Below are 13,907 nucleotides of genomic sequence, written 5' to 3' on the forward strand. Positions count from 1 at the left end.
CTTCTATATTCCTCCAATGAAACCGATCCTGTACTAGCTGCATCGACGGGACGACTACGAACGTATCCCCATCCTCCCACCTAGCTTTCTCTCGCCCCCTGCTGCGCTTTCGTTATCTTGGAATCCAGTTTGGTACCATGAGCGACCATAAAATATAATCTCTTCACGCTACATGTCCTACCCATGCCCATTTCGTCTGGATTTTCGGTAAAATGTCAGTAACTAAAGCTATTTCTCTGACCGTACGCTTCCTATTGCTTAATGTTACGCCTACCATACCATTTTTCCATCTATAGCCCCCTGCCTTGTCCTCAACATAAGTTCTTACGTACCTTAAGATAGAAAGGCTTCTGTTGATTGCCAATGACCATGGGTTTACTGCGTAGCACTGCTTGCCTAATAACCCGGTCTGTTTGAAAAGGGGTAATTACACCTTTTAAACAAAGGTAACTGTTGCCTCTTCTTTTCCGTATAGCAAATAAAAGTGCTAAAAAATACAGTATAACAATGCAGTATTACGCACGCAATTTACTTATAGCCTACATTTGGCAGTTTACTTCAGAGGTAGGACGATAACTGTTAACATATATGCATTCATTGGTTCACTGACCAAGCAAAATAAATTAAGTTAACATTTCGGGTACCATACGGTGCCCTTATTCGCAATAGTAAGGGGAAATCTGCACCGTGCTTCTAACCTAATATACTAAGAAATAACCATAATGTCATGCTGAGACGAACGATGGGCGGGCACTATCAAGCACGATGGGAATTTCCCAACGTGAATCGGAGAAATGTCCTGATTTTTTCAATATTCCGGGGATCTAAGTATACGAATTTTCAAATGCATGTTTTTGAATTTAGTTCGAGATGGAACCAAAATTGTGATGTTTAAGTGAGTGTGTATGGGCGTTTTGCCAAATTATGTGAATCGATTTGGAAAAATTGACCAGCTCACCCGGACGCTATAACGATTATGGTGAATCCCAGCACTACGGTGTGTCGGTTTTCACTGTTTTGGTGCATACTAATTCACATAATTTAGTCTCGCCTTATGAGAAACCAGAACCCTCTGCGACTGAAGCGAGCGAGTCAAAGGCGCAGACTACTGCTTTTCGACAAAGGGGACTGGTCGGGCTATCTGCCATCGCTCGAGGAAAGCGCCACAATAGAAAACTGCAGAGGCAAGCGCTGCAATCTATGAGAATAGCCAGAAGGCGCCACCACTGCCCTTCGCAGAACCGTCGGTGTTGGTCTCACGCTATGAAACCAGACAGTCTGTTAAAAAAAGGTCAGCAGCGCGCCAGAGTTGCGCGCGATTTACGCGCGAACAAGCCCGCGCTTGAGGTGGGAGGTTTTTTTAAAACTATTCAGAGAAAGTTGGAGAACAATAATAAAGGAGGTATTCGTGTTTACTCACGCTAGCTCTTCTACCTGTTTGTGCTTCTCGCACATTCCTCATGTGCATTGCTTGCATAACATTACGCAAAGTACATGCAGTGATGTCACTTATAGGGATTTGGAAGCTTTTAAATATACGTTTTGCTGTCTCACGGCATTACCGGGTTCGGTACTATCAACGTGGCGTCAGAGCCTACAGGACCGTCACATTTAGGGCTTATTGCACTAACCACCTTTCCCTGAAGCAACAACAGAAAATGCAACAAGCACTTTCCAATGTATACACAAATATATGGTGGCAGCAGCGGCTTCTGCACGGCAGAAAGGACATAGCTACAATGACTAGCACCATGGCAGCGGCTGTGTAGCGAAAATCCTGGTGAAGTTTTTCTATTCCGCCACGGGTTTTGGCGATTTCTACATGTCCAGCGAAACGCGACTCCTTAACGCCTCCCATAAAAACTCTCTTCCTCCACTTTAATTATGTCAGGAGCGGCGCTGCAAAAAAGTCGCCTGAGTTCTTCAATATAACCAAACACTGGTTCATTTGGAATTTGAATCCCTGATTGGAGAAGGATTCCGCTTTGTCTTTCCATAAGACAGCGATGAGTGTCTTCAAAACCGCCTGTGTGAATATATCTCATTTCATACTTCATTAAAGAGGCCTCGTGGTTTCAAATCAAATTCTTGCAGGTCCCTCCAAAGCGAAGTAAATCTCTTTAGCTTCATCTAGTTGTCAAGCACTGAATTCTACCAAGCGTTCTAAGACACGGACACAGTATTCTCCATCTTCCTTGGGCAGTCCTTAGAAGACTGGGGCTTATCGGGCAGCACTAAAACCAGGGGGTGGTTTCTGTTCGTTAGCCATATATGGAATATTTTTCTTGGTGGCTCAATTCAGCACCTCCAGCAAATGTCGCGTTGTATTGAGATTGCCGCAGAATACAAACATGCAGGTGTTCTACTGAAATGAACTCTTTCTTGGGCTGACTTGCGCCCGCAAAAGAACAAAGCAACTCGGCGGCAGCGATCCCAGAAAACGTGCTCGCTGGTTGTCGAACAGAGAATGACCGTTTCACCCGTCAGCGCTCAAGTTACAGGCGGTGATGAAACATATAGATAAAGCCGCTACGGTCTCTAGCATAACGTAGAACATTGTAGGAATTCACTCATGTGGCTCCAATTCTTTGAGATAGTCTTCAGCGCAACTTCTGTGGCAAAGACAATGATAAAGCCACATCTCGTGACAACAGTCAGGCACAAAAAAAGAGTACATCGATCCGTGCTTTGCAATCACAGTTTTAAGAACACTTGCTGGCAGCATTTAAAAACACAAATAAAAATTTGAATGTTTCGAGGCAATATAAAGGAACGGCCAATTGTATGCAAGGTTGCCTCTTTAGCATAACCAAAATACAAGTTGAATATCTGGTGAGAGAGGTTTAGAAACACATAAAATACTAATGCCACCGCGTCTAAGCTCAATATCTGACCTAGCACAACTTTGCCTAGGCTTGAGGGGTTTATAATGCGTTAGAGAGCAACTAAGTTCGAATGTCTCGCTGAGGCGATGTTTAGGCAGGTGCAGGTGCGGTCGACATAGCACGCATGCGGTCATCTAGGACATCTGCCCCACTGTGATCTCAAAGCCTAACCGCTGCAACGCCAGTGCTCTTACAGTAATGCAGCGCTGACCGTCGCACGCTGCTTGTTGTTGCCTTCTAAGCGCAACAAAAACTTCGATGTATATTGAAGGATCGAACCTAGGTCGGCCAATTGGTGCGCGGTGTGAGACATACATCAGCAGAACAGCCGGGTTCGCTAGGAGAAGTACGCAGGACGAAGCAGGTAAAGAGGTATATTTTCTACTCGTAAGATCCCCCCCCCCCCAGATCGATAAGTGCAAATTAGCAAAGCTTTCAAAGCCTAATTGTAAAGCGCCTCCGTATGCCAGTTACTCGTTTTCAATTGAGGTTAACATTCTAAGGCCAACACGTTAGAAGCTCACAATGTTTCTTTCAGCAATGTTGTGACAAACATCCTATATTCTATAAATGACATTTATTTACAGCACTACATGCCATTTATAAGGTACTAGTTTTGGCTACTGTGCAGCAGTGATAGAGCAGTCACTCACTAGGTCTATAAAAAACACACAGTATCCAAAATCATTTAAAGGATTCCGCCAAAAACGGCATGATATGCTTCAGCTGAAAATCAACCGCACGGCGGCGCCACTGACTGCTGGTGTGTAAGACTTGCGCTCTCAGATCACTGCACTGATGCTCTCTGTGAGCTCTTATTGCTTATTAATTCAGGCTGCTGATCATTTAGCGAAAACATAGGAAATGGTTACGTATCGCAACAGTACGGGATGTTTTCGGAGGGCTTTTTAACAAAAGCAAAATGGACAGAATTAATCTCGAAGTGGGCCGGCCACTCGACGCTGTCATTTGAAGGTACCGCCACATTAGTATACACAGAACATAGTCTGCATACAAAAATGCGTCTACGTCACCTCGGCCTTTTCAAGATCCCTACCATTTTCTCATCATTTCTGTTCTTTGCTCGAAGAATGCTCAAGCAATCACTGTGAGCTGGACGCAGGATTATATCGCTCTGTTTGCAAAGTTAAGAAAATAAATTCAAGATCCTTCGAAATGTCTAATGAGAAATGCAGACTTTTTATATTCGCAAATTTGCTTTTATCGCTTGGAAAGACAAAGTTTCCTAATTGGTATTTTTATCTCTTCCTGCAACAACAGAACCTACGACACGGAAGGTGGTGACTACTAAGCCTTTCAGTAAGAACTTTTTCTTTTTGATGCTTCGTTCTGACCCTTATTATTGGGATTGGCGGCATACATTAGCCTGCACTAGTTGAAGACGTGTCGCTTGTAGTATATAGATGAAATCAAAACCCGTTTGCCACGATTCTTTTTTTAATATCAGAGAAAAGTTTTGAAAACAAAATACGTTACGAACTCTACTTTGCGTATTGCCTTTATTCATGCAGAATATTTTGCACTCGTATTTCAATTGCAGGATGATATTTTCCGCATCCCATGCTTTGTTATACCATGGACCTGAAAACATGCAGTTTCAAGGAATTAGAAGGAAAATGTGGCATTGCTTCACAACATAATGTATGGCGCAAAGTAGGCTGCGGAATGCGGCTTTGTGCGGAGCCATTGCAGGCCGTGAAATTAGTGGCCTAGTCGTACCCTATAATATGACGCTGAACCTCATTTTGTACAAGGTGTGGTTTTACACATTCGTCCCTTAGTAGCAATTACTGAAAGCCGAGAAACCGACCACCTGAACTTTCCCGCATTCTTCCTTTATTAAATAAGCAAATATGAAAAGCCAAAAAATATTCAAGCTTGCCTTATGATACGTGAAAAATACATCGATATGCAGCAATACATGAGCGCAACAACTTGAGGTATCACTCGGGGTAAACACTGCAGGCATGTAAAAAAAGAAAAGTCTTTTGAGAACTGCTACCGGCATTCCTTCTTCCTATGTACAGCCAGAGACTGGAACACACTACCAGAAAATGTAGTGCTCGCATCAGCTGCGGATATATTATCTGCTGATGTTCGTGAATTGTTAGCATAGTGCCTGATATAATGCGCTTTGCATTTGTGTTAAGCATATTCTTTTCACATTGTTCTCTGTTCAGTTGCGTCGAGATTTTGTACATGTTTGTTTAATTGCAAACAGATCAGTTCCATTTTTCGAAGTGCTAAAACTTGGCACGAACTGGACGGTGGTTGCGCTTAGATTATTGTCTCGCTTCGTAATCTGTACTGCCCTTATATCACTCCTATCTTGGTCTTGACCAGACTGATAAAATCCTAAATAAATAAACATATAAAACTGTGAGGCAGGGTTAAGGCCACGGCGATTGAAAAGAAAGGTTTTCAGGGCTTCTGCATGCGTCGCGCAAAATGGAAAAGGGGTATACAAAAAAAAAAAAAAGAAACGCGGTCTGAAAGCCAAGAACTATGCAGCAGGGCCCTGAAACCTGTGATGGCTACCGCTAACTACAGCGTCCACGGAACACAGCATACACGTTTCAACACCTAAAAAACCATATTTGGTAAGGGCAGGTTGGTCCATGGCGAAGCAGGGCTACTTTACTCATAGAATGTTAGTCCGGAGACACATTGAACCATTAGGATTTAAAAAGATTTATTGGGGCAGATATTGGGAAGACCTGCAAGAATGTGTTGATTTTCTTGGCACTTATCTTCTCAAATACAAAGTGTAATCGGTGCGCGTTCTACATGGGATATAATACAGTTATCTCTGACCATAAGTTTCCTTCATGTTTCAATTTTGAAACTTTTTTTGCTTACGATGTTGGACTTACTGTCAAGCGCAGGGAACAATGCACTATCACTTCTCAATGAAAGGTTAGCCATACACTTCAGTTTTTTCTAGCACTTGAAAATTATTTACTGGTCATCCTGAGGTTATCGTAGGCTTGCATTTATACCCCAAGACAAATGGGTGCATAATATTTGTTGGTTGCACGGAGCTCGTATTCACCCTAAGTCCCCTAAATGGAAAGTAATCACCCACTCTCGTGCGAAAGCGCCCTTTCATTTTCTACGATTCTCATATTTCCATTGTAAGGGTACGTTTAGTCCCAGGTTGGTGTTCCGATCGAACGTTTAACTAGCGCATCAGTCGCTTGCGTCCTCTTCTTTGTCTGCCGTCTTTGTAGCACGCGCATTTCGACATATGCTCGTCATCTTTGTCACCATCGATAGTCACCGAGCGTTGGTGTGACATTACAATTATTCCCGGGAGAAAAAGGTTGCATCCTGCCGACTCATGGCGTAGACACAACAGACGGGTCATAACAGGGCTTGAGGCGGTCAACGTGCGCTGTTTCACGACCCCGGCGACGCATATCCGGGGTCGGTGCAAGCGGTTCTATAACGTAGTTCACCGGAGAGGTCTGGCAAATAACCCGATATGGACCATGGTATTTCGAAGCAAGTTTGGTAGAGAGGCCGGAGGGGGTGGCAGGAACCCAAAGCTACACGAGGGAGTCTGTGCTGTATGAAGGAGCTGGACAAGACGGTGCGCGAAGGAACTGCTGGTGACCTTGGTTCTGTGTTGTAAATGATTGGGCCAACTGGCTACATTCTTCTGCATGTGCTGCCGCGTGAGAGGTGGTGGTGGCTTCGGAGGTGTCAGGGCGATAAGGGAGTACCGCGTCCATAGTTGAGGTAGGCTCGCGGCCGTATAGAAGGAAAAAAAGGCAGAAGCCGGTCGTGGTTTGTATGACTGTATTAAATGCCTATGTGACGAATGGGAGAAGCTGGTGCCAGTTTGAGTGGTCGGACACGACATACATGGCTAGCATCTCACTCAACGTGCGATTAAAACGTTCCGTCATGCCATTTGTCTGCGGATGGTAGGACGATGTAGAACGGTGGACAATGCGGCACTGCTGAAGAAGGGCTTCAACGGTCTTGGAAAGAAAAACGCGGCCACGGTAAGTGGGCAATTCTTTAGGTGAACCGTGGCGCAGAACGAGATGGTGCAGGACGAAAAACGCAACGTCTGGCGCCGACGCAGAAGGTACAGAAGATGTTTCTGCGTCGCGGGTAAGGTGGTCAACAGCCACGATGACCTAAAGGTTACCAGCTGGAGTGACTGGTAGTGGCCCGTGAAGATCAATACCAACGCGGTCAAATGGCCGGCTAGGGAATGGCAAGGGCTTCATCGAAACGGTGCAGTGGCATGCGCGGACGTACTGACGCATGAAGCGGTATGCCCTGCCAGTAATAGCGGAGGCGAAGCCTAGTATAAGTTTTCAACACTCCGGCGTAGGCACACTGAAAATCGGCGTGAAAAGCGGTGCATATTTTCGAACGGAGGTGCCGAGGATTGACAAAGAGCCACTTGCGTCCGTCGGAAAGGTAATTTCGGCGGTAAATCATGCCGTCGCGGATGACAAAATGACGAGCTAAGCGTTCGTGTAGTGGGCGCAGAGAAGGTGTAGATAGAAGCCAGAGAAGAGAAGCGTAAGAGAAGTGATCCAAGGGTCTAGACTTTGTTCATTGGACATGTCGGCAATTTCTAGTGCAGATGAGTCACCTATAGTGATAGCTGTTGAGTCAGAGCCGCACTGAAGAGGTGACCTAGACAGGACGTCGGCATCAGAATGCTTACGACCCGACCGGTAGGTCCCCTCAATGTTGTACTCTTGTAAGCGGAGGGCCCAACGAGCAAGGCGGCCAGATGGGTCTTTAAGGGTGGACAACCAGCAGAATGCGCGATAGTCCGTAACAACCGGAAACGGCCGACCGTAGAGATACGGGCGGAAATTTCCAATGGCCTTAATGATGGCCAAGCACTCCTTTTTGGTTACAGAATAATTTTTTTCTGCTTTTCGGCTTTTGTTAAGGTGCGGCTGGCATAAGCAACAACGTACTCTGGGTAGCCGCGCTTTCGTTAGGCAAGGACAGCGCCGAGACCTACACAGCTGGCATCAGTGTGAACTTCGGTAGGCGACGCAGGGTCAAAATGGCGGAGAATCGGAGGCGACACTAGAAGGCACCAAAGCGTCGAAAAGGCTTCATCACAGTCGGATGTCCAAAACGAAAGAATGGCGTCACCGGCAAAGAGCTCAGTCAGCGGCGAGATGATCGAAGCGAAATTTCGGGCGAGGCGACGAAAATACGAGCACAGCCCGCCAAAACTACGCAGCTCCTTTAGGGAAGTTGGGCGTGGAAACTCAGTTACTACACGGAGTTTCGCAGGATCTTGACGAACACCGTCTTGCAAAACAACGCCTACCAATATAGGAAGCTGGCGAGCCCCGATGCACACTTTTTCAAATTTAGTTGCAGGCCGGCATCAGTCAAACTCTAGCACATGCTCAAGATGGCCAAATGTGACGTTAAAGTTTTTGAAAACACGACAACATCGTCCAGGTAACAAAGGCAGTCATGCCACTTGAGTCCACACAGAATTGTGTCCATCATGAGCTCGAAGGTCGCCGGTTCGTTGCATAATTAAAACGATATGACGTTCAATTCATAGAGACCGTCAGGTGTCACAAAAGCGTTTTTTGGTCGTTCGTCAGCTGCCATGGGTATCTGCCAGTAGCCCGAGCGACGGTCCAGAGATGAAAACAATTCGGCATCTTGAAGGCAATCAAGGGCGTCATCAATACGTGGAAGGGGGTACACGTCTTTTCGCGTTATCTTGTCCAATCGCCTGTAATCAACGCAGAACCGGATAGAGCCATCCTTTTTCCTCACGAGAACAACTGGAGAAGCCCAAGGGCTGTGCGAAGGCTGGATGACGCCACGCTGAAGCATGTCATTAACGTGCTCGGTGATAACTTGACGTTTTGCAGCCAATACGCGATAACGGTGCTGGCGTACCGGGGCGTCCGTACCGGTGTCGATGCAGTGAGGGACAACGGATGTGCGCCCCAAAGATTTCTGAGGAAGGTAGAATGAGGAACGGAAGCACCGAAGCAAGCTGACGTGCTGGTCGCGTTGATCTGCTGCAAGGCTGGCATCAAGACAGCCAGAAAAAGCAGCAGTGAAGTTGTCGTTGTTTACAGAAGCAGACAATTGTCAATAGTATCGAGCTGAAGTGGGGCTGGTCTTCTGAGACGGCATATGTCATAGCGTCATCAAAGTACCCGACATGACCAAGGCCTTCGCCACGAAGAAGCTTTGACGGACAAGGCAACTGGTTAGAGACGTACATTGCACTGTAGACACTACAGCAGGTCAGAAGGGCGAAATGCAGAACTAATCAATGGCCACGATTAGCGGCATGAGTCGGAATGAAAAGAACAATCGAATCGCAAAAGCAGGCGCAGGAAATGAGTACGAGGAAGGTAGAGCAGGCGGGGATGTCAGTATTGTCGTCCACGGTTATCTTATCGACGTGGAGCGGTGAGTCGGACGAGGCGGCTGGTGAAAGCGGAGACAAATCGATGCTGGCTCGGGCACAATCAATAATCGCACGATGACTGGTGAGAAAGTCGAAACTCAGAATCAGTTCGTGAGAGCAGTGAGACTGCACAGGGAATTCGGCGACGTACAAAACACCCTGAATGGCAATTCGAGCTGTGCACCCAGCGAGCTGTTGAATGCGATGTGAGCTGGCAGTTTGAAGAAAAAATTTCGAAGCTGGCGTCGTAACTTTACGAAGTCGGCGGCAAAGGTTGGCACTTATAACAGACACAGCGGTCCAGTGTCCACAAGCGTGAGAACTGCGACGCCATCAACAAACACTTCGATAACGTTGGCCGCGGAAGACGGCGGACTTGAACAAGTAGACGAAAACGCAGTTCTTGCCTCCGGAACTGCGACGGTTAGTTTACCTCCGGGCCAGAAGGAGAGCGACGGTGCAGCGGCGAGAGGAAACGTCGGCGTGGAGACGGCGATCGGCGGGAGGAGTGGGGAGAGCGGCCAGGATAAAATGAGTCCGTAGAAGTGCCAGCACCGACAGGAGGAGGGGAAGTTTCATAGTTTTTTCCCCGCCGGGGAGGCGCAGTGGTTACGGCGCTCGGCTACTGTTCCCAAGGATGCGGGTGCGAATCCCAGCTTCGGCGGCCGTTTTTCAATGGAGGCGAAAAGCAAGGCGCCTGTGTCCTGTGCTATGTCAGGGCACGTTAAAAAACTCCAGGTAGTCGAAATTTCCGGAGTCCTCCACTACGGCGTCCCTCATAGCCTGAGTCGTTTTGGGACGTTAAACCCCACAAACCAAACCAAACGTTCATAGTTTGAAATGTAGCTGGACATGTATAGGCTGGTGCCTTTGCGGTACGACTGCGCGCGCTGGCGACAAATCCGGGTGACGTGGCCAGGAACGCCACATGAATAACAGATTGGGCGGTTGTCGGAGGTCTGCTATGGATTGTTGACCGGACGTTGAGGAGGCAGATAAGGGCGAGGCTGAAGTGGTGGCGGTGTTAACGGCGCAGCATACGCGACAGGGCAGGGTGGTGGCCTGGCGGCGACAGCGGCGTACGTTAGCGGGACTGTCACAGGCGTAATTTGAGAGTTTAGCGGTAAAACTTCTGCAACTTGACCCTGGATGGTGCGTCGCAGTGCCGAATCTAGCGATGGGGTGGTTGCGACAGAAGCAGAAAGGAACCGAATCTAGCGATGGGGTGGTTGCGACAGAAGCAGAAAGGAACGACAGTTGGCGAGCCACTTCCTCCCGTATAACGGCCTTGATCTGAGGAATGAGGGAAGGTGGTTCAGAAGTGAGGCCGCATGCTGTCGGAGGCGCGAGTAACTGATCGTTCACGAGAGAACGCCGAGTAGAAGGACGTCGTAACTCTCACAGAGTTTAACCACTTCGACGACAGTTTGCGGGTTTCTGGCCTTCAACATTTGAAATGCATCGTCGGAAATTCCCTTCATGATTTTGGTGATCTTGTGAGCGTCGGACATAGAAGGATCAAACCGTTTACAATGATCCATATTGTCCTCTATGTAGCTGGTGAACGTTTCCTCAGGGTGCCGAGCGCGGGATTCGAGGCGTTGTTCGCCGCGCAGTTTGCGCACAGCAGGGCGACCAAACACTTTGGAAAAGCTAGTTTTGAAGGCCGACCAGGTGGGCAAGTCGGGTTCGTGGTTTTCGAACCATAGATTCGCTACATCAGTCAGGTAAAAAAGGACGTTGGCTAACTTGGTGGCATCGTCCCACTTGTTGTAAGCGCTTACGTGTTCGTAGGAGGATAGCCAATTATCCACATCCTGGTCATCGGCGCCACTGAAGAAACTGGGGTCACGCTGGCGAAGCCCACCAAAGCACAGTATGGTGGGGGCAGCGGTGGGAGCAGTCGAGCATGGAGTGGTGGTCTGGCTTGTCGCCTCAGGCATAGCGGATTTCGGAGCGAGTGTGCGGCTGCGAAGCTCCAGCGATGAGAGGAGGGAACAAAGAACAGCCTCCACCAAATCTAAGGGTACGTTCAGTCTCAAGTCGGTGTTCCGATCGAACGTTTAACTACCGCCTCAGTCTCTTGTGTCTTCTTCTTTGTCTGCCCGCTTCTTTATAGCACGCGCCTTTCGACATACGCTCGTCGTCTTTGTTACCGTCGACAGTCACCGAGCGTTGGTGTGACACTACACCATAAATTATTAAATACGTTCATTGCAGTTTCCACTGCAGGACATGAAAAAGTTTTCTTTTCAGTTTTTGCCTATGAGCGTGCGCACGTATCCTATCAAATGTGGGGGCCTTTTTCTGGCGATTTCCTCCTTTCTGACATTAAACTACTCAACAGCGTCGGGCTTAGTTTCGAATTATTGTGCAGTATTTATTTCAATACCATGCAGAGAGGTTAGAGGTTGTGCAAGGGGTCTGGTTGAAAGACAACAACCTGTATGGAATTTTTCGTAATTTCTAGATTGCAAACCCCATGATTGAGGCCAAACGTACAAACCTTCGGTGCTCGAAGGCTGGTTCTGGCAAACGGAGGCAAAAATTACTGCGGTGAGCTAAGAAATGAATGCGCTGACCTCGTTCCCGGGTCGTATTCTGAGCAGTAGGTCGGTAGTTTCAACTGGGATTAAAAAAAAAGACAGCACCCAAAAAGTATTCCCAAATCTGTTTTGCTAACACAGTGTTGACTGCATGCATACTTAAAGTGGCCACCGCTGTCTTCTGTCGCTAATTTAAATATTTGTGTGTAGTTAGAAGAAGGTCTCCCTTTCATATTTTTATGCATGAGAACTGAGGATGTACGGGGCGGCTTTGATTTTTGCTTTACTGCTACTGGATGGCAAAGGCCTCAGCTGTGTGCACTTAGTGCGGCAACTATGCTGCTGGCAGGAAGCATCTTTGGACACACAGCCCATAACCATGGGCAGTTTAAACTGTGTTTTAAAGACAAGCAGTCGGATGTTTCCTCGACCGAAGTACTGAAATTTCGTTGCTAGTAAGAATAAACAGTAAGCACCAGGATATGGCGGAGTGTATCAAAAAAGCACGTGCTGTGAAGTTCTTTTGATATTGAAAGCTGTATACATGCTCAGCTGTACCGCATTTATGCATCTGTCGAGTCCTCACCTAAATATTATAATTTTGAAATAGTGCAAGTGTCGTTTTCATACCATTGTTTAGTTAAGTGCGCCATAAGCATGGTAAAGCCAGGGATATGTTTTGGGAGGGAAAAATGTGCAATTATATATTATGGCAGGACAAATTTTATGACCGTATAAATATAGACAAAAATTGGTAACTTATATGGCTGCAGTGGGAGCTGTGTAAGGAAACTCTAAAAGGTAAAGCAATAAAAAGGGTTAATGTATACAATATGAACAAAACAGACGGTACTAAAGGCACTGCTTCTTATGTTCCTTCTCGAACGCCTAAATGTCAATGGACGATATACGAAAAACAAAACAAGAACGCAATAATGAGATAACTGTATTGGTGAGCGTTACTGCATGCAAGGACAGAAGCCAGAGCAGAAGGGTAGAGGCCATACCAGAGGGCACTAAGGTTGGAAGAAGCAAATGCTGTAAGAAGCAATATAAACCAAATAGAATGGGGTGGGGTATTGTCGGCAAACATCGACCAGAATAAAGCAATTTCGTAGAACATTATCAAACGCTTTATGCATCGCCTACAGTAGTCACTCGAGCTTACACCATGCATGGACTATGAAGTAAAACAGCGATTTCAGCAGGCTATTAGTGGCACAGAAGTTGAGGAACCCTTGACAGTTTAAACTCCGGTAAATCACCTGTATCAGATGAGTTAAGCGTTAGTTTTTACAAACACTTCATGTACGAAGTTGCCCCTATCTTAAAACGTAATATTTAATCAGCGTACTTAACAAATGCTTAAAAGAATCTCTGGGGGGCACCTTGTACCAGTAGAGGGCGATAACGCAAAACCCTTTGTTTCAAACGCCACTAATTCTTGTTTTATTCCGTCTGCTTCTGAATGGTGTGCGGTGCGGCGTTCGAGAAAGAGCCAAATGAAAGGCGCCGCACCGACGCCTGGATCGGACGCTCGGCTGGGCCACCATCACATACTGCGCGAATCGCCTGGGGATGGCATCGGTTGTTGTTGTTGAAAACCTTTATTTCCACCGAGAAGAAGCTCCGTTTCGGACTCCCCGGCACGCAGGCCTGATGGAGCCTTACTCAGGAGCCTCGCGAACTAAGGTCTGGTGAATATACATTGTTGCTTCACGGCCTCAGCCGCCAGGCGGATGGCTTGCTGCTGCTGAGCGGGGTCCTCGCTTCGCAGCAGGGTCTCCCAGGCGTCTCTATCTATATTTTCTTTAGCTCCTGGGCTGTTGTTACATTCCCAAATAATATGATCTAGAGTGCCCCATCTCCCACATTTTATGCAATGTAGATCCTTTTCATCTTTTGAAATTGTTGCATATACCCAAAAGGGACTAATATGATTGCCCCCTTGTAGCCTCCTCCATGCAATTGCCTCCCCGTTTCCGAGGGAACGGTCTGGCGGCGGATAGACCCTTCTGCTTA

This window comes from Amblyomma maculatum, chromosome 9, assembly GCF_055883805.1.
Source record: "Amblyomma maculatum isolate TAMU_Amacu chromosome 9, ASM5588380v1, whole genome shotgun sequence".
NCBI classification, from domain to species: Eukaryota; Metazoa; Arthropoda; class Arachnida; order Ixodida; family Ixodidae; genus Amblyomma; species Amblyomma maculatum.